The sequence below is a fragment of the Panicum virgatum genome, chromosome 2K (genome assembly GCF_016808335.1).
Source record: "Panicum virgatum strain AP13 chromosome 2K, P.virgatum_v5, whole genome shotgun sequence".
Classification (NCBI taxonomy): Eukaryota; Viridiplantae; Streptophyta; class Magnoliopsida; order Poales; family Poaceae; genus Panicum; species Panicum virgatum.
The window spans coordinates 60117411-60139485 of record NC_053137.1 but is presented as its reverse complement, the minus strand read 5'-3'; the positions used below and the strand labels follow the sequence as shown (position 1 = coordinate 60139485).

General features: G+C 45.7%; 1 pseudogene; it reads right to left on the bottom strand.

Moving 5' to 3' along the window:
- Positions 1 to 329: 329 nt before the first annotated feature.
- Positions 330 to 21465, bottom strand: LOC120691073 (annotated as a pseudogene).
- Positions 21466 to 22075: the final 610 nt, after the last annotated feature.

Genomic DNA, 22075 nt, shown 5'->3' with positions numbered 1-22075 from the left:
ACGCCGGGAAGGGGCCTGGTCTGGTGGTGGACCGTGGACGACTAGTAGTACGCCGCACCAGCATGCACGGGGCATAGCCGCATAGGGCACGGTGGCGCAGAGCCACCGGAGCCGGGAGGGTTTGAACCGTTCATCTGATACGAGTCAATGCAACTAGGCCCCCTAGCTTACACTAAAAAAAAACTAGGCCCAGCTGCGCACGACCACGTTGATGTCATCACACGTTGGACGTTGGTGTTATCGTGTTGATCGCTGAGCACGTTGGTGTTATCTTGTTGAGCGCTAGGGAAGCTCCTGATATTTAGCGGCCACATGACAAGCATGAAGCATTCACATTCAAACGTAGGGAAAGCTTAACAACCAACCAGCAACATACTCCTACACACCGCTTGTGAAGTTCAATGGGTACACGTAGGAAGTGGGAGCCATGAGCCATCATCAGTTCGGCTCCAGATCAACCGAAACCACCACCCAAATTACATACTGGAGTTTACCATGTCTAGGGCGACACCGTACCATACTAGCTAGTACTAAATTTAGCCGACTAACAGAAGCATACTGTCTTGCTTAACAAACACGACCAGTTAGGTTAAAGGGTAAACCAGCAACGAGCAAGGACCAAGCCCAGCACAAGTTCCACCTTGCATCCAGCATCAGCAGCGTCACTCCAGACTCCAAAGGAGGCAAAAGATGATGGTTAGCCCTGCGATTGGATGAAGAGCGAGTCAGTGAGGAACCAACTGTCATTTAATAGATGCAATGTGAAAAACTTAGTTTCGCATTACTATTTACAATCCACTTCAAATGCGTATAAAGCTACCTTATCGCATCCTAAGATCATGCCAAGTTTTAACAATTCAATGTTACGCTACATGTTACATCTTGATCATGTAACGAACATGGCACCATTTATGCCATTTCGAGTGATTTTGGTGATCGAATGACAACACAACATTTGGACTAATATGATTGTTAAGATGATCATTCTCAGGCTTTTAGGTTCAAGTGATGACAAAGAGAAAGAGAAAATAGGCGTAGCAAGGCCCGAAGGGCAGCCCCTACGGGGGTTCCGCTACCCGGTTAGCGGACGGGGGTCGAGGGGGAGCCGCCCCTCGCGGGTCTAAGGGCAGCGCCCTGAAAGCTCTTCGGATCAGGAGCACCGGAAGAACCGACGCCAGGGGCACCGGTGCATCCGACGCTTGTCGGAAGAACCGACGCTACGATGTTTGGTGCAGGAGGAAATCGAAGCCAAGTCAGCCTACAGGCACCGGTTGAACCGACTGTCCAAGAAAGGGCATCGGTGCATTGGCCGTTCTTTGTACCAGAGACGATGTCAAGTGCCCAGGAGAAGTTTCTTCAGCACCGGTTCAACCGACGGGGCATCGGTGCATACCACCGGTGTAATGACGTCAGCGTCCAGGAGAAGATTCCTTCAGCACCGGTTGAACCGGTGAGGCATCGGTGCAAAGCATCGGTTCAACCGGTGGTCTCTGCGTCAGCCGACAGGAGTCCAACGGCTACTTCGTGTTATGAGTGACCGGATGAACCGACGCTACCCCGCCAAGAGGCATCGGTTCTTCCGGTGGTACGCAGATTTTCAGCTAACCGTTGGAGCAACGGCTACAAGACTTGGTGGCCTATATATATGCCTCACCCCGGCCATTTGAAGCTTGCTGGAGTCCCAAGACACCTCATACACATCCAAGAACATCTCCAAGCCATACAAGAGCTCATAGATCATATCCTTAGCTTATAGCACTAGCTTTGTAAAGTGTGAGTGCTAGATTAGCTCTTAGTGAGTGTGATTGCAAGGCCTTGAGCCTTTGTGCTGTGGTTCTCTAGTGAACCAAAACAAGAGCTTGGTGCGCCGGCACCTTGGAGCGTGAAGCTCGCCGGCAACGTCATCGACCCTCCGACTTGGTGTGGAGCGACGAAGACATTTTGTGCGGGGGACGTGGAGACCCCCATCCTTTGTGGAGAAGCTCCTTAGTGGAACCCGGGGCCAAGGTGACCGTGATTGTGTTCACGGAAGAGACTTGGTGGCCGAGTAGCAATACTCTTAGTGAGTGCTACAACAACATAGATGTAGGTGTGCCTTTGTGGCTAACCGAACCACGGGATAAACACCCGCGTCAAGAGTTTGCTATCTCCTATCTCACTCTTTAAGCTTCCGCATTTCAAACCAGCAATTTGTATGCTTTTACTTTCATAGAGCAGTTTCTTGATAGGAAAGGCTATAGGTTGCTAAACTCTTTTGGGATAGGGTTTTCACACTAGAACAACCTAGTTGCACATCTAGATAGCATGTTTTAGTTTAAGTTTTGTGCAAACTAGTTGGAGCCATAGGTCTAAGTTTTTATTACTGCCTAATTCACCCCCTCCCCCTCTTAGGCTAGAGCAACCGATCACTTTCAATTGGTATCAGAGCCGGGACTCACTTGTCTCACAAACAAAGCCAATTCTATTGGCAAATTTGTGTTTACCGGCTCATTAGATCGGTAGGCTTCACCGCCTAGTGAGTTAGCTCTTTTAAGGGAAGGGATGGATTCTCTAGGACCTCCTCCACGTTTCGATGGCACGGGCTTCCAACGATGGAAGATTCTAATGCAATCACACCTCCAAGCAAAGGGCCTAAATGTTTGGAGAGTTACTAGTGAAGGAACCAAAAGCACTAATCAACAAGAGAGGCAATATGATGCTATAGCCAAGTGTGCTATTTTAAACTCTCTTGGTGAAAATGTGTTCAATCGTGTGTTCGCTTGTGAAAATACTAATGTTTTATGGAAAACTATTAATGAGAACCATGAAGGCACAAAAGATGTTGCAAATGAAAAATATCATGTTCTCATTGATAAACTTAATAGTTTCAAGCAACTTGATCATGAAAATGCCGAAACTATGTACTCACGGTTGAATATTCTTGTGAATGAGATTAATTCTTTAGATGTGAAGAAAATTGAAGATTTGGAACTCATTCGCAAGATCCTTCACTCACTTAGAAGGCCGGACTATGATTTGGTGACAACAATTCTTTATGAGAAAGATCTCATCACAATGACACCAAACAAAGTCCTAAACAAGGTGATCGCCCATGAGCTACGCCATGATATCAAGCCAAGAGCGCCACCTTCTTCACCAACACAAAGTGCACTTGCATGCAAGCAAGTCCAAAAGTTGAAGAAGATGGCCATCAAAGGTAGCTCAAGTGATGAGGAAGAAGAGGAAGCAAGAAGCTCCTCAAGTGATGATCAAGAGCCAATGCACCCCAACCTCTACAAGCATGTAAAGAAGATGAACAAGTGCTTAAAGAAAATCAACTCAATGGGGTATATGGTCTTCCTCAAAGATGGGCATCACCATCAACTAATGAAGGTTGAGAAGAAGTTCAAGATGAACAAGCAAAAGAAGGAGAAGAAGCCCAAGCATGAATCATATGCCGTTTTTGGTGAATGGGTAAGTGGTGGTGAAGAATCAAGTGCTAGCTCAAGCGATGAATCAAGCAAGACATTCACCACCCGCACCAACTTCGGATCATCATCAAATACTTGCCTTATGGCCAAAGGTATGGATAGCAATGTAAGTGATGATGACTCCGATTCTCCTTCAATTGATGAACTTCTTGATCTTGTTCATGAGCATCAAAAAGTCATTAAGAAATAATCAAAAGAAATTAAAAACCTTAGTGCTCTCAAAGATCTAAATGCTTCTCTTGCTACAAACTTTGAAAATTTGAGGTGCAAATTCAATTTGCTTAGCAAGGAGCATGAAGAGCTCAAACTAAAATTTGAGAGCATTAATGATACTAATGACTCTTTGGAAATGAAGCAAACTATCCCTTGTGCAATTCCTATCTCTAGGGTAGATGCTTCAACTTCTTGCATTGATTTAATTGATAATTCTTGCTCTAACCCTTGCAATGAGAAATGCAATGAGAATGTTGTTGTAGAATCATGTGATGATCTCATTGCCAAGGAGAATGATGAGCTCAAGCAAGAAGTGGAAAGGCTCATGAAGGACTTGTATAAATTGAAGGGCAAAAGCATGGAGAGCAATGTCCAACCTTCTCAAGATAACCGTGAGAACATGGTGAAGAAGCTTGAGAAGGGGTCCACCGTGACTTGCTCTAAGTGCCACAAAGAAGGCCACAAGTCCAACAAGTGTCCTCAACCAAGAAAGAAGCTTTCGGATGAGAAGAACAAGAAGAAGCTAACAATCAAGAGTTCTCTCATCTACACCAAGCCCAACCGGAGAAACAAAAGCAATAGCACCTCCTATGTGATCAAGAAGAAAACAAATAGCAAGGTGGTTGCCCACAAAGTTGGGAAGCAAGAAAGGAGTTGGAACCGCCCCATTTGGGTGCCCAAGGATGTCATCATCAATATGAAGGGGCCTCAAATGGTGTGGGTTCCAAAGGAGATTTAAAGCCCAAGAATGGCTTCGGGGGATTTGGAGGCTTAGCTCACAAGTCGAAGTGAAGGTTCAAGCCAAAGAAGCTAAGCTCACAACTTGGTCATTTGTTGCCCAAATCCCCCATAAGGTAATGGTAGCTAAAAGTTTCAATTCAAGCATCATGTAGCTCCATTGCTCTTGCTAGGTTGTTTGCATTGCATCACCTAGTGTTATATATGGTGGGTTGCTTGTGTCATGACTCTAACCCATGAGCAACCTACATGGTTTGATAAGTGTGTAGAAAGCTACACAAGGTTACCCTTCATGGTACATGCATCTCATAAGGTATGTATTTCATATGTGTACCATGAACACAAGCTATAGGGTAAACTTCCTAATTGTGTCAAAATTAATGTGCATACATTTGCTTGGTGATTCAAACACTAATTGCACACATTTAGGGGGAGTTCATCCTATGGCTTGTGATTTCGAGACTAACATGTTTTCAAGTTTATCTTTTGTAGTCTCACGTGGAGTTTACACTCTAAGAGAATGTTTCTCACGATCAATGTGAACAAATAACTCTCTAAGAGTGGTTAAATAAATTGTGCTTTCATGCATATTGAGTCATGCTTATTGAACTTAAATGCTCATATCTAAGTTCATAGGCTATGTGCTCATACATTTGTTTAACCTTGGTGTACCAAGTGCTTCTTGTTTAAAGACTTTCAATTGATTGCAAGTCACTTTCTTTTAGTACATGCAAGGTAAACAAAGAAACCCCCGGAGGTATGCAAGGTTCTAAACTAATTAAATTGGTATCTTTGTCATATCCTATTTACTTTAGAGCTACCTCCGTGCATGATATGATCTAAGCTTTCTAATTATTAACTTTAGTTGTGCACTTGATTTTCACATTATCATTTTGTGCACATACTTATGGAAAGCTTAGCTCAAGTCATGCTAGTTTCGTGATTTTGTGATCCACCATAGTGAAGCTTTCAATTGGTATCTTCATTGATATCATACAATTGGATCATGAATCATGGAACTAACTCCCTAGGCTACTAATCTTCTCTTGAGCTATATTGTTTTGCAAGACCTTGTTTTTAGGAACAAGACCTTTTAGGTGATTTGATTCCAAAGGGGGAGAAATGTGGATCAAAGCAAAGTATTTTCTCAAGGAGGAGAAGCATATCCCAAAGGAGGAGAAATATCTAAGTGAATCAAGTCATGAGGGAGAAGTAGCAACATAAGGGGAGGTTCAAAGGGGGAATTATGGTTTTAGGGGGAGGCCAAGTCGTCATTGGATGGTGGTAAACATCCAAGCAAGCGTAAGCGGTTCTCAATTGATTTCAATTGGTATCTAGTGGTTAAATTTGTCAATTTTTGTAATTCTATGCTTGCTTTGATTGTGTTGTCATCAATCACCAAAAAGGGGGAGATTGTAACGAACATGGCACCATTTATGCCATTTCGAGTGATTTTGGTGATCGAATGACAACACAACATTTGGACTAATATGATTGTTAAGATGATCATTCTCAGGCTTTTAGGTTCAAGTGATGACAAAGAGAAAGAGAAAATAGGCGTAGCTATGGCTGGGCAGAAAACCCGATACCCGATACCCGAACCCGAAAAACCCGAGACCGAACCCGAAAAGTCCGAACCCGAAAAACCCGAACCCTAATCCGGGTTCCAACCCACGGTACCCGAAATTAATACGGGTAGTTCGGGTATTGGGCCACGGTACCCGAAATACCCGAACTACCCGAAATTAAACACAGCCCAATTACTTTGAGTCAGCCCAGCGCCAGCCCACCATCGACCAAGCCTGTTTAGCCCACCAAATGTCCAACGGTCCAAGCCTGTTTAACCCATGAGGCCATGAGCCCATGACCCATCCCATTCCCCAGGCCTCCCCCAACCCCCGCACGGCACAACGACCCCCCACTCCCCCAGACCCAGCGGCCAGCGCCCCGCCGCCCCCCACGACACTGCGCCAAGCCGCCACCGCCCGCTGGCCACCGCGCCACAGTGCGCCACCGCCCACTGCGCCCAGCCGCAACCCCCACGCGCCACGCCACCGCCCATCGGTCACCGGGCCTCGCCGCCCCCATGCCACAGCGCAGCGACCAGCCGCCGCCGCCCACCAGCCATCGCGCCACCGCCCGCCGCCACCAGCAGCACCCACTGCGCCACTGCCCGGCGCCCGCTGCCACCGTCATCGGACCTCGACTGCAGGCCGGCCAGCAGGGCGCCAGCGACCCCCACCGCCGTCCGCCAGTGCCTTGATGGCTCGGACCGGCGACGGGATCTGATTTGATCTGATATTTGAAGTGTGAGAAATTCGGGTAATCCGGGTAAACCCGAACCCGAACCCGAATTTTCGGGTACCCGAATTTTCGGGTTCTTCTTTTTCTAAGCTAATTTCGGGTAGAATTTTTGGAAACCCGAAATACCCGAAACCCGAACTACCCGACCCGAAATTTTCGGGTAACCCGAACGCCCAGCCATAGGCGTAGCAAGGCCCGAAGGGCAGCCCCTACGGGGGTTCCGCTACCCGGTTAGCGGACGGGGGTCGAGGGGGAGCCGCCCCTCGCGGGTCTAAGGGCAGCGCCCTGAAAGCTCTTCGGATCAGGAGCACCGGAAGAACCGACGCCAGGGGCACCGGTGCATCCGACGCTTGTCGGAAGAACCGACGCTACGATGTTTGGTGCAGGAGGAAATCGAAGCCAAGTCAGCCTACAGGCACCGGTTGAACCGACTGTCCAAGAAAGGGCATCGGTGCATTGGCCGTTCTTTGTACCAGAGACGATGTCAAGTGCCCAGGAGAAGTTTCTTCAGCACCGGTTCAACCGACGGGGCATCGGTGCATACCACCGGTGTAATGACGTCAGCGTCCAGGAGAAGATTCCTTCAGCACCGGTTGAACCTGTGGCAGAACCGCCTAAATTATCCCGGCTCAAGTGCGTAAACCATCACCATAAAGGCAACATTAGCTTAAACGCACTTCAAACGGAACAATTTTTGGTCTGTCGGGTAACGTCCCGATACAACCACCGATTCTCGGATCGAACAAGCATACCTCGCACGAAGGCGAGTCCAGAGATATTACAACCACAAAATTTACAACACAGGCAAGTTCAGTAGTGATTACAAAATAGTTCAAACCATTATTACAAAACCAACTTAAGTAAAACAGTTATACAAGCCATGATTATAATTTCAGAGTCTAAACAGCGGAAGATGAAACACGATCTCTACAACACGTCGCCAAAAGTATACCAAGCTAGCCCAAGCCGGGTATCACTCGTCATAGTCATTGCCGGCCGAAGACGTATCCCATTCTACGGACCAGCCAGGAGGCAACGAGCAAGGATAGGTCAAGCTAGCGACCTGATCCTCAAAAGTCATACCTGAAAAAGGGTTTCAACAGCAAGGCTGAGTATTCTAATACTCAGCAAGACTTAACCGACAACGGGTATAAGTAGCCCACCTTAGCTAGACTATGCAAGGCTTTGTAAGGCTCTGGTTTTTCCTTTGCTGAAAAAGCAATAAAGAGTAGGTCCTTACTTTCAAGTTTTAGCTGCAAGATTCTAGTTGATTAACCATTCTATGTAAGCATCTACTAACCATTCATGGTGAAACTTCTAAGCAAACATCAAGATTAATAAGAATATTGTTGCTCTTATTACTCTGTGTGGCAAAGAGATCAAGCAGTCTCATTTCATCGTGAGAGGCGGACGATTCTGAATCGAAATTCAACCTTGCAAGGGTAACCTAGCACACACGTCTGGAATACCGTCGGGTCATTCCCAACAACCGTTAACCTTTCTTTCCGGCTTGTGGATAGTGCCACTCTCCCCGACTACAGGGCTCCAAGGCCGAACCTTGTCCCTAGAAGTCGTAGTGTTGCGCAACATAAAATAAAACCTATCCCTACTGAGAGAGTGGGAGGTATATCCACTCCCCGGTCCAATCGGCTACTAGGCTTGCCGCGTACCATATTTACGGCATGTGACTAGTACTTTCAAAAACTTAACCAGCACTACCACACACCGCGACCTTAGCAAGTTCATCAACACAGACGGGGTCTCACATAGGACATGATATCGAACACAACCCCGTCCGTCGTCCTTATATTGATAACAGAAAGTAAACAAGCAATTCCTATAAAGCTCGCGAGTGACAGGCAATCACTCGACTTTTACCGTTCCTATAAGCTTAGCAGATAGTCGAACTCAGGTCTAGTGTTCAGTACATAGGTTCCTAGGATCATGCATCTAGGGTTTCAATTCAAATCCTAAGAACTGTAAATGCACAAGTAAGTAATAACAGTAAATGATAATAATTTGAAATATAGGTTATGTCCAGGGCTTGCCTTCTCGGTAGTTGCTAACTATTTCAGCGCTAGGCTCTTCCGAACTTTGGTTCGGGGCTTCAGTTAGTTCCGCAGTGTTCACTTGAGCTTCGAGATCACCTCCGTCAGATTCCGGGATCAGCTCGTACGTCCCGTCCGATAAGACAGTCGTGTCTATATGCAATGCAAGAACAACATTATAAACAAACATGGGCAATCGTTTATAGAGTAGTTAAATAACAAATTTAACTACACAAGGCATCATGATCAACAGCACAAAAGAAGTTAACTAACTTCATAAAATGAGTGGTGGTGATTTCCTATACGAGTAAATCATGGTTTGTAAATAAAACAACAACTCAGAGTACAAATAGTAATAAAATCTACCAAAATTACACTAAACAGAACATGAACAAAGTAATCTACCCTGTAAAAATCATGCCAAGACATTTAACCATTTAAACACAATAAATCATTTACTCAGATAACATCTAGAACAAGCAAGAATTACACAGGTCAAACTAAAGAAGATCAGAAGCTCAAAATTTAACATGAGATCTAAACAGGGATGATCTAGCTACTGTGAATTTTTCATGATTTTATATACAGGGAATTAATTCAGATAAATTAAACAAAACAGACACCAGTTTAACAAGATTCAATTTTAACTCCTGTTCTAGCCATGAACTGAAGCTTAAACTTCCTGGACAAGCTAATCTACTCAAAAAGAACAAGCAGAATTAACTTCATGATTTATTATGAATAGAAACTATTTAACATAATTAAAGTCTACTAAACAAGGATTAAATCAAATAAATAGCTACACCAAAGAACTGATCATGAAATTTTTATAGAAAAACAAGTGTTACAAGAGTGAACTACCATAAAAGTTTCACTGCAAGACAAGCTTTCAAGCATTAGATAAGAAAAAGACTAAACATCTAGTATTTATTTACCTAGTGACACAAAACCATTTATACGGCAAAAACTTGCAACTAAAGCCTAACATATTATGGTTCTACTGCATAGAGCTCTTCAAGAGGATTCCAAAACATCAAGATTTTCTAATTTACGAATTTTCTACGAATTGATCTAGAATTTCAAAGTTTGCAACAAACTAATACCAACAAGTCCTTAGTGCACTATTCACATGAGTCTTGGGGTTTGCAGACAGCCCCCTGGGCTTCTTTGAATTCCAACCCGAGGTCCTCGGCCGGGTCAGAGAGGGGAGGCGGCGTTTGACCGGCCTTTACCGGCGACGGCGAGCACCGGCGGCGAGGGGATCAGGGTGGGAAAGAAATAGGGGGTCCAGGAGCACCTCTAGGTGGCTTCGGGGCGGCTCATGGCGGCTTGTGGCGACGGCTCCGCGTAACCAGGCGGTCGGCGGCGGTCGGCGTCAGCGGAGGCGACGCTCCGGTGAAGGATTGGCGAGGAAAAAGGGTGGGTGAGCCGCGCGGGACCACGTAGGAGCTACTGGAGGGGTTAATTTGGGGCGGGGAAGGGCAGAGGGGTGAGTTCAACGGCGGCCTGGGCTCACCGGCGTTCGGCGGATGGCGGCGGCGGTGTTCCTGGGTCTGGGGGCGCGGAGAGAGCAAAAGAAAGGGAGGAATAGGTCGCTGGGGTCTTTGAGGTGCTCATGCGCGCGCTGGAAGGGGTCCTGGGGCTCTGCGGCGAGCTTGCCACGGCGGCGTCGCGGTGGCGGCCGGCGCAGGTGCTTCTGGACGCGGCAGCGCGCGTGGCACGGCCGGGGGAGGCACAGCGCGATGACAAGGGCGGTGGAGCGGCTCCGGGGCGACGCGTGGGCGCCAGCGCGACAGAAAAAGGCGGCCGGGAAGCCTCTCCACGGCGCCGGCGTCGGCGCCGTCGGTGGGCGGCGGCGAAACAGAGCAGGGGTGGGGAAGAAGGGGATAAGGGCCAATTTGTAATTACTAAAAATCTAGGGACATCGCTGTAAACAAGCAATAACTTTTAAACTAAAGCTCAATTGAAAAAGTGCCCAACATGAAAGTTGTTCAACTTTTCAAGATCTACAACTTTGATGTTGTGCAAAAATTTATTTGACCAAAGATTCAAGAGCTAAAATTAAAATCATTGAAGGGATTTTGAAATCTAGGAAATTTGTCTTTTTCAACGTAAATTCACTACAAACATAGACTTACAATCAAAATTGGTTGCCATGCAATAAATGCACTGAAATTGTGCACAAACACCCTCCATAAAAGCTATAAACACAATTAACTATATAAAAGACCTTGCATAAAATCATAATTACACATAGAACCTTTTACATTTACAAAAAGATCCTTTTCCAAGCAATTCAAGCATATGATGCATGATTTGGTTCTAATTACCCTAAATTGGCTATTTAAAAACCCGGGCCGTTACAGCCTACCCCCCTTAAAAAGAATCTCATCCCGAGATTCCGAACGAAAAACTCTCAAGGGAAGAGGAGTAGACTAACCATCAAAGTCAACAGGACTAAGTCACAATAGAGAAGGTTGATGTTGACGATATGATCTTTTGTAGATAAGGATTGAGAACTTAGAGAAAGTTCAGGAAACCAGGTATGAATTTATGAGCGAGAGGAATTACTGTGCGATTGTGTGAACTAATCAATTGTTTTTCCACACTAAAGGCTCTAGGATTTCATTCTTTGCAGTAAGAGTCGGTGGATAAAACATGAGATCACAATCACCATCAAAGTCGGCTGGAAAAGACTGGTGGATTATTCTAGTACTAACATACAGTATGATTTTTGTAAAGAAGAGATGACCTAAGTTCTGGGGGAATCAAGGTCTCAATCTGGTGGTGAATCTAATTGAAAAGATAACAAGGTGAGTTTTTGCTTAAGGACATTCTTGCTCAAACTGTTGATTAAATTAAACAGTATGATGCGAGATGCATATGCTCGATGACCATGAGAATGATGCATCCTCGAGAGGTATGATTGCAATGCTGGTGCAATGCAATAATGGAATGTTCCCTGCGCAACTGAAATGGTGCATATGACGCAATGCAATTTTCATGATGCTGATCTAATGATGCATACACCATGAGTTAATGATGCACACAGTGCCATGCACAAATCGTACCCGTATTCTCCCGACTAAAACTCGTTAGCCCTATACACTTGAGTAAGGATCAGAAGTTAGGACACTAGTAAGGTTGCATAGAAGGGGATTGCAGTGAGTTACATCACACATACTAGACACCAGCGCGCTCCTAGTAACTCAATCATGTGGCTGCAGCACACACGAGAGTCTAGGTTTCGTCGCGGCATCAAGGTTATATGACTAAACTCCACCACAAAAGAAATCAAGAGTGGCAACCCAATAGCGCCAGCAACGATAAGATAGGAACCGAAGACAACCCACGAAGTGGTACTCAAACGCATAACCCTTAGTCAGTCTACAGATTCCCGATCATGATGCAACACTATGCATTGACGAATGTCATGAAATGATGTGACGCATGATTATTGCATCAAGGACTGTATTTCAAAAGTTTATTATTACCATAAACCTTTTTAATTTTATCCAAAAATTGAGTGAGCAAGAATGAAAATATAGGATTTAGATATCAAAATAGCCAGCAAGATCCGGCATAACACCAAGAGGAATAGAATGACTATTGATGGGGTTTTGTTAACAACATCATGGCTTAACCAGGGAGCCATGAAGGAAAAGAAATAATGATTTTGATAGGAATAGATTCAAGACATTGATCAAGGGATGGATTGATGAACAAGCTAAGATCAATGGTAAGGTTTATACACAATCCAAAGTCACTAACTTGCAAAAGACCTTCTCAAATAAAGCTTTAAGAAGACTGCGGAAAAGCAAATATGATTCTAAATTCAAAGATGATATGGTTCCAAACTCAGAGAATAATAAACCACAATCGGTACTGGTTCATCATTTGAGATTCTAAGGAATGAAAAGATCCTTACAACAACAAGATGGGGCTTAGGAGGAAGGCACGACTCAAAACCATATTTTTCATCCAAGGAAACCTATGCATTTTACAAGTATGCTTCTAAAATCAGAGTTTCACTCACTCATGGTTGAAGCACACTAACACTTATCTTATAAGGATTCATACTAGAAATTCCTTACAAAGCTTATGTAACAACTTCACAGACTAGGAACCAAAGTAAACATCAACCAATATGCATGCACGTCCTAACCGTCCTCACAAGATAAACAATTGCCAACTATCGTTGGGCTTACGTGGTTAGCACGGTGGTATACATAAATACGGCTCTCCCTATATAGCTAGTCGATACATTCTAACCGTTCTTAGCTTATCGAATCGCGGTTAGTGTACCTGCATAAGATTGACAGAACATATATATATATCCAATGAACCTTTCATGCCAGCAATCATGAAAGCGTTCCCAAACATTACCGCTCACTATAGAAGCGGCAGCCATACAATTTCCGCCGTATGGCCAACGTTAGCATACGCTACTCAGAGGCATATTCACAAATTTCTTTACTCCCAATATAGTCGACCGAGGTCGGTATATTGGCAGCAGCTCAAGTAGGTCACTGCTTGAGCGCAGCGTTCGGTTCGCATCACCGACGGGAAGGTCAGACTCCCTCAGCTGACTGAGCACACTTTACTTCCAATATAGTCAACTAATCGTTGGTATATTGGGAGCACCTCAAGTAAGCCACTGCTTGAGGGCAGCGTTCGGCTCGCATCACCGACGGGAAGGTCAGACTCTCTCAGCTGACTGAGGATCCTTACCATCTTACCTCACGTAGGTGCGTCGTTACAATAATAAGAGTTGCTTGTGAGTATGGTTTGACAAAATGTAAAGTGCTGGAAGTCAGAAAACATAAACCATACAGAAATAACCACCTAGTAATTCCCATAAATTCCCTAGGACTTTACGTTCTAAGCACAACTCTTAACGAATCCAACGTAGTTTTCCGAAATTCTTTATGGTTCCAATTTTATATGGAAATCGATTTTTAAGGTTCCAACACCTCTGGTATATGCTTGTAGCTCTGATGCCAGCTGTGGCAGAACCGCCTAAATTATCCCGGCTCAAGTGCGTAAACCATCACCATAAAGGCAACATTAGCTTAAACGCACTTCAAACGGAACAATTTTTGGTCTGTCGGGTAACGTCCCGATACAACCACCGATTCTCGGATCGAACAAGCATACCTCGCACGAAGGCGAGTCCAGAGATATTACAACCACAAAATTTACAACACAGGCAAGTTCAGTAGTGATTACAAAATAGTTCAAACCATTATTACAAAACCAACTTAAGTAAAACAGTTATACAAGCCATGATTATAATTTCAGAGTCTAAACAGCGGAAGATGAAACACGATCTCTACAACACGTCGCCAAAAGTATACCAAGCTAGCCCAAGCCGGGTATCACTCGTCATAGTCATTGCCGGCCGAAGACGTATCCCATTCTACGGACCAGCCAGGAGGCAACGAGCAAGGATAGGTCAAGCTAGCGACCTGATCCTCAAAAGTCATACCTGAAAAAGGGTTTCAACAGCAAGGCTGAGTATTCTAATACTCAGCAAGACTTAACCGACAACGGGTATAAGTAGCCCACCTTAGCTAGACTATGCAAGGCTTTGTAAGGCTCTGGTTTTTCCTTTGCTGAAAAAGCAATAAAGAGTAGGTCCTTACTTTCAAGTTTTAGCTGCAAGATTCTAGTTGATTAACCATTCTATGTAAGCATCTACTAACCATTCATGGTGAAACTTCTAAGCAAACATCAAGATTAATAAGAATATTGTTGCTCTTATTACTCTGTGTGGCAAAGAGATCAAGCAGTCTCATTTCATCGTGAGAGGCGGACGATTCTGAATCGAAATTCAACCTTGCAAGGGTAACCTAGCACACACGTCTGGAATACCGTCGGGTCATTCCCAACAACCGTTAACCTTTCTTTCCGGCTTGTGGATAGTGCCACTCTCCCCGACTACAGGGCTCCAAGGCCGAACCTTGTCCCTAGAAGTCGTAGTGTTGCGCAACATAAAATAAAACCTATCCCTACTGAGAGAGTGGGAGGTATATCCACTCCCCGGTCCAATCGGCTACTAGGCTTGCCGCGTACCATATTTACGGCATGTGACTAGTACTTTCAAAAACTTAACCAGCACTACCACACACCGCGACCTTAGCAAGTTCATCAACACAGACGGGGTCTCACATAGGACATGATATCGAACACAACCCCGTCCGTCGTCCTTATATTGATAACAGAAAGTAAACAAGCAATTCCTATAAAGCTCGCGAGTGACAGGCAATCACTCGACTTTTACCGTTCCTATAAGCTTAGCAGATAGTCGAACTCAGGTCTAGTGTTCAGTACATAGGTTCCTAGGATCATGCATCTAGGGTTTCAATTCAAATCCTAAGAACTGTAAATGCACAAGTAAGTAATAACAGTAAATGATAATAATTTGAAATATAGGTTATGTCCAGGGCTTGCCTTCTCGGTAGTTGCTAACTATTTCAGCGCTAGGCTCTTCCGAACTTTGGTTCGGGGCTTCAGTTAGTTCCGCAGTGTTCACTTGAGCTTCGAGATCACCTCCGTCAGATTCCGGGATCAGCTCGTACGTCCCGTCCGATAAGACAGTCGTGTCTATATGCAATGCAAGAACAACATTATAAACAAACATGGGCAATCGTTTATAGAGTAGTTAAATAACAAATTTAACTACACAAGGCATCATGATCAACAGCACAAAAGAAGTTAACTAACTTCATAAAATGAGTGGTGGTGATTTCCTATACGAGTAAATCATGGTTTGTAAATAAAACAACAACTCAGAGTACAAATAGTAATAAAATCTACCAAAATTACACTAAACAGAACATGAACAAAGTAATCTACCCTGTAAAAATCATGCCAAGACATTTAACCATTTAAACACAATAAATCATTTACTCAGATAACATCTAGAACAAGCAAGAATTACACAGGTCAAACTAAAGAAGATCAGAAGCTCAAAATTTAACATGAGATCTACACAGGGATGATCTAGCTACTGTGAATTTTTCATGATTTTATATACAGGGAATTAATTCAGATAAATTAAACAAAACAGACACCAGTTTAACAAGATTCAATTTTAACTCCTGTTCTAGCCATGAACTGAAGCTTAAACTTCCTGGACAAGCTAAGCTACTCAAAAAGAACAAGCAGAATTAACTTCATGATTTATTATGAATAGAAACTATTTACCATAATTAAAGTCTACTAAACAAGGATTAAATCAAATAAATAGCTACACCAAAGAACTGATCATGAAATTTTTATAGAAAAACAAGTGTTACAAGAGTGAACTACCATAAAAGTTTCACTGCAAGACAAGCTTTCAAGCATTAGATAAGAAAAAGACTAAACATCTAGTATTTATTTACCTAGTGACACAAAACCATTTATACGGCAAAAACTTGCAACTAAAGCCTAACATATTATGGTTCTACTGCATAGAGCTCTTCAAGAGGATTCCAAAACATCAAGATTTTCTAATTTACGAATTTTCTACGAATTGATCTAGAATTTCAAAGTTTGCAACAAACTAATACCAACAAGTCCTTAGTGCACTATTCACATGAGTCTTGGGGTTTGCAGACAGCCCCCTGGGCTTCTTTGAATTCCAACCCGAGGTCCTCGGCCGGGTCAGAGAGGGGAGGCGGCGTTTGACCGGCCTTTACCGGCGACGGCGAGCACCGGCGGCGAGGGGATCAGGGTGGGAAAGAAATAGGGGGTCCAGGAGCACCTCTAGGTGGCTTCGGGGCGGCTCATGGCGGCTTGTGGCGACGGCTCCGCGTAACCAGGCGGTCGGCGGCGGTCGGCGTCAGCGGAGGCGACGCTCCGGTGAAGGATTGGCGAGGAAAAAGGGTGGGTGAGCCGCGCGGGACCACGTAGGAGCTACTGGAGGGGTTAATTTGGGGCGGGGAAGGGCAGAGGGGTGAGTTCAACGGCGGCCTGGGCTCACCGGCGTTCGGCGGATGGCGGCGGCGGTGTTCCTGGGTCTGGGGGCGCGGAGAGAGCAAAAGAAAGGGAGGAATAGGTCGCTGGGGTCTTTGAGGTGCTCATGCGCGCGCTGGAAGGGGTCCTGGGGCTCTGCGGCGAGCTTGCCACGGCGGCGTCGCGGTGGCGGCCGGCGCAGGTGCTTCTGGACGCGGCAGCGCGCGTGGCACGGCCGGGGGAGGCACAGCGCGATGACAAGGGCGGTGGAGCGGCTCCGGGGCGACGCGTGGGCGCCAGCGCGACAGAAAAAGGCGGCCGGGAAGCCTCTCCACGGCGCCGGCGTCGGCGCCGTCGGTGGGCGGCGGCGAAACAGAGCAGGGGTGGGGAAGAAGGGGATAAGGGCCAATTTGTAATTACTAAAAATCTAGGGACATCGCTGTAAACAAGCAATAACTTTTAAACTAAAGCTCAATTGAAAAAGTGCCCAACATGAAAGTTGTTCAACTTTTCAAGATCTACAACTTTGATGTTGTGCAAAAATTTATTTGACCAAAGATTCAAGAGCTAAAATTAAAATCATTGAAGGGATTTTGAAATCTAGGAAATTTGTCTTTTTCAACGTAAATTCACTACAAACATAGACTTACAATCAAAATTGGTTGCCATGCAATAAATGCACTGAAATTTTGCACAAACACCCTCCATAAAAGCTATAAACACAATTAACTATATAAAGGACCTTGCATAAAATCATAATTACACATAGAACCTTTTACATTTACAAAAAGATCCTTTTCCAAGCAATTCAAGCATATGATGCATGATTTGGTTCTAATTACCCTAAATTGGCTATTTAAAAACCCGGGCCGTTACAGAACCGGTGAGGCATCGGTGCAAAGCATCGTTTCAACCGGTGGTCTCTGCGTCAGCCGACAGGAGTCCAACGGCTACTTCGTGTTATGAGTGACCGGATGAACCGACGCTACCCCGCCAAGAGGCATCGGTTCTTCCGGTGGTACGCAGATTTTCAGCTAACCGTTGAAGCAACGGCTACAAGACTTGGTGGCCTATATATATGCCTCACCCCGGCCATTTGAAGCTTGCTGGAGTCCCAAGACACCTCATACACATCCAAGAACATCTCCAAGCCATACAAGAGCTCATAGATCATATCCTTAGCTTATAGCACTAGCTTTGTAAAGTGTGAGTGCTAGATTAGCTCTTAGTGAGTGTGATTGCAAGGCCTTGAGCCTTTGTGCTGTGGTTCTCTAGTGAACCAAAACAAGAGCTTGGTGCGCCGGCACCTTGGAGCGTGAAGCTCGCCGGCAACGTCATCGACCCTCCGACTTGGTGTGGAGCGGCGAAGACACTTTGTGCGGGGGACGTGGAGACCCCCATCCTTTGTGGAGAAGCTCCTTAGTGGAACCCGGGGCCAAGGTGACCGTGATTGTGTTCACGGAAGAGACTTGGTGGCCGAGTAGCAATACTCTTAGTGAGTGCTACAACAACGTGGATGTATGTGTGCCTTTGTGGCTAACCGAACCACGGGATAAACACCCGCGTCAAGAGTTTGCTATCTCCTATCCCACTCTTTAAGCTTCCGCATTTCAAACCAGCAATTTGTATGCTTTTACTTTCATAGAGTAGTTTCTTGATAGGAAAGGCTATAGGTTGCTAAACTCTTTTGGGATAGGGTTTTCACACTAGAACAACCTAGTTGCACATCTAGATAGCATGTTTTAGTTTAAGTTTTGTGCAAACTAGTTGGAGCCATAGGTCTAAGTTTTTATTACTGCCTAATTCACCCCCTCACCCTCTTAGGCTAGAGCAACCGATCACTTTCAGATCAGACTACTACATGCAACTTATACATTGCTGCGACAGCACAACCAATACATTCACTTGATCAGCAACTAGTCAAACAATAAATGCGCATTACAATCACCATCGGCAGAAAGATAAAGAAAAATCACAAGACATGCAGATTAGTACAGCTTCATAACTAGTAGTCGTGGCATGGCACGTATCTTGATGTTGTTTATCCCAGTGCACGTATTGTGTACCGACATTTTATTTAATTGTATTCTTTCTTTAGTGAAAAAAAGCAAGCAAAGCCTTTGCATATTATCGAAAAAACCATGTAAGTTGCCAGTAAGCCCTGCTACCTAGAACCAGCGTTGCGTGGCTCAACATAAAGCAAGCTATAGGAACCAAAAGGTCAACTTTAGTAAAGTAGAAATAGAATGATGTACTTTACATATATGAATTATATTGTTAATACTTAAGGTATATAAATAAACTAATCAGTGTTATATTTTATTATGATTGCATCATAGATAAACCCGAGCTAACTTTAGAATACTTACAGTTGCAGTGGTGTCTAAGCATAATAGACTTGATTCCTTATCTTATTACATCCAGCATCAAGCTACCATGACTATATTTGTGCCATGTAAAACAATTTAAAGAGCTATAATGTAATTCCAGTGTAGCTAACTATATTGACAGTAACATCATGTACAACCAAACTGTGGATGCATGTAAAGATTTGTGGATGCATGAGGCCATCAATACTTCGAAAGCATGTAAAGATTTGTGGATGCATGACAATCAGAAAAGCTTCTACTAATCAATGGCCAAGGATGGCGATGGAGTGGTCTTTGTATTTTATTTTTCTTTTTTGCAGTCCAGGTGTTCTTTTGAGGCTTGTTGGTTTGTTGCTAGTCAACTGCTGTTGGTGATCGATCGGAAATTCTTTAGGTTGTAGGCAGAAAGTTTGGGCAGTAATCCTTAAATAGGTTTGGCACTTGTACAAAAAAAAAGCCCTCTCTGTTGGTTTGCACCTTTTACTTTCGAACACTTTCCTCTTTCTTTTTTCTTTTATGCTTTGTAGATCTTACATTTGAACAAGCTTTGTAATTTGGTTGCCTTGATAATGAACATTGGGATGCCCCGTTGCAGAAAACACCTATGTTTTTAAAGCGGTAAGGCGAGGCGAGGCGATCCACCACCGCCTTATCGCCTAGGCGACGCCTAGGCGGGCTAAGACAAGACCTTAAGCAAGGCGAGCCGCCACCGCCTTGTCGCCTAGGCGACGCCTTGAAAACAGAGGAAAACACAACATTGGACAAGATTTCGAGCAAAGAAGACTCACAAGTTCTAAAACGCCCCAAGTAACAAATGACTAAGAAACTATCTAACCAAGGATTACCTCTAAGACTAATAAGCAATCAAGTGACAGAAAAGGTAAGCTATTAATTATTAAGGACAAGATGCAGATGCAAATGACACCACAACATGACATCTAATACAATTAGTAGGAGCGCAGAACCATTTACACACCCAAAACAAGCACAGCATGACATGAAAGGTACCAAACCAATGCATGTAAACGGCAGTGTTTAAGCAAAAGATAATGAGAGCCAGCTTACCATTTCATACAGTTGGCAATGACAGTGATGGTGGGTAACCAATGTACAGGACTGGGAGTGGGAGGGGAGTCAGGGGACGGAAATCACAGTGAATCATCCCTTGGATCTCCTGGCGCTGCAAAGTCTTGAAATCAAGTGAAACACAATGAACCACTGGTGCAGAACGAACATTTTGTGTTACTACCAGGAGTAATTTCCCATCAGCAACACCTAGCATAGCATACTTAAATGAGCGAGAAAGCGGAACTTCATTCTCTAGCACCCACTCGCTGGAACAGCCACCATGAATTTTCCTGTTTGCACAGAAGAGTCGGAGTACACCACCTTCAATGTTTTTATTGGCCAACATGAACATCCCAAGTCTACTTTCCCCTAACTCAACAATGGCAAATTCCTCAAGCTTGTGGTTAGGCAGTGGATTGGCACGGTAGAACTCCATCTTGTCCATGTCGAGCAAAATCAGACTCCGGCGATAGGGGAACTCCGACAGAGACCAGTAGAAACAGCCATATGCGTAGTTGCGGTATTGCAGAGACATGTGGTGCTCAGTCACAGAAGGCAGAAAAGGATTCAGATCGCTCCATCTGGCCGGTGCTACTGCTCGCCACTGCCTGCTGGTAGAAGAGAAGACGAACGCAACCAGCTTAGTTGGGCAATGAGCCGTCCAAATCACCTTGAATGACTCTGGCGCCCCAGCCGCAGCCTCCCCCTCGTCGTCGTCATAGGGAGCGTTGACGGGGAGCGGCCGCTGGACGGTGGCTGCCAAGTCCCCAGGGATAGGGGGGGAGAAGCACGTAGCGGCGGAACAAGGGGTCACACACGGCGATAGTGGTGAAGGTGTCATCCCCGCCCTCGTCGCGGTCGGCGACGAAGCGGCCGCCGCGCTCGTCCCGGACCATCCAGAAGCCCGGTTTGGGGAGGAAGGAGAGGTCGAAGTCGGCGGCCTCCACGAGGGCGCGGGCGGAGGGGTTGGGCGGCTCGGCGGGGTGGAACCCGAAGAACGTGCGGGTGCCGAGGATCGACGGCGGGTGCAGCGCATGCAGGCGGCGGAGGAAGGAGTGGCCGGTGATGACGTGGTGGAACGCGGGGCAGGACGCGCAGGCACGGCCGAAGTCGGCGAGGGCGGGTAGGCGGATCAGGATATCGGCGAGGATGTCGTCGGAGAGGGGCAGCTCTCCCGCCGCTGGCGGCGACTCCATCGTGAATGCGGGGCCGACCGCCGGCGAGACGCGGCCTGCGGAGGAGTGGGGATTAGGGTTTTCGCGAGGAGAGAGCTGGAATGTGGGTTGTGGGGATTGGAGTTTTTCTGCGATGAGAAGAAGAAGAGTGGGCAGCGAGGAGTGAGGTTGCCGCCAGCGCCGCGCACTGCGCCTAAGTGTGTGCCCCACGAGTGGGCCGAGCCGCAAGGCCAGCCATGTCACCTTTTTCCGTGGGCCGATGCCGCGCGATCACACGGCCGCCGAGGAATCATCCGCCCGGCCGGCCCCAAGGCTGCTGCTCGAACAAATTCCTCACCGCCTTTCTCGTCGTTCCTGCAACGACCTACTACATGCCACGGACTTCCAGTCACTGGTACCCATCACTCTCACACACGACGGAAGTCCAGAGTCACGGGCTCGTCTCGTCGTTCTCGACATGTACGCAAACAGTGCTCGACATGTACGCAAACAGTTCTGCACTGGAATTAGTACGTGTGGTTTGGCTTGCGGTCTGCACCGTGGAAGCAAAAACGTCTTGGAATGGGACACCGAAGAGGGCACTCCGGAGCTGCAACTGAAATTGAACCATACCAAGGCACCAACGCAAGCTCATGCAGCTCATATGTTCGTCTGAATTGTGTAGTGCACCATGCTGCTGGGAACGCTGGACTACCTCGCCATTTGTATGCAAGGCAACATTGCAGCCACGATGAAAACTAACAAAACTA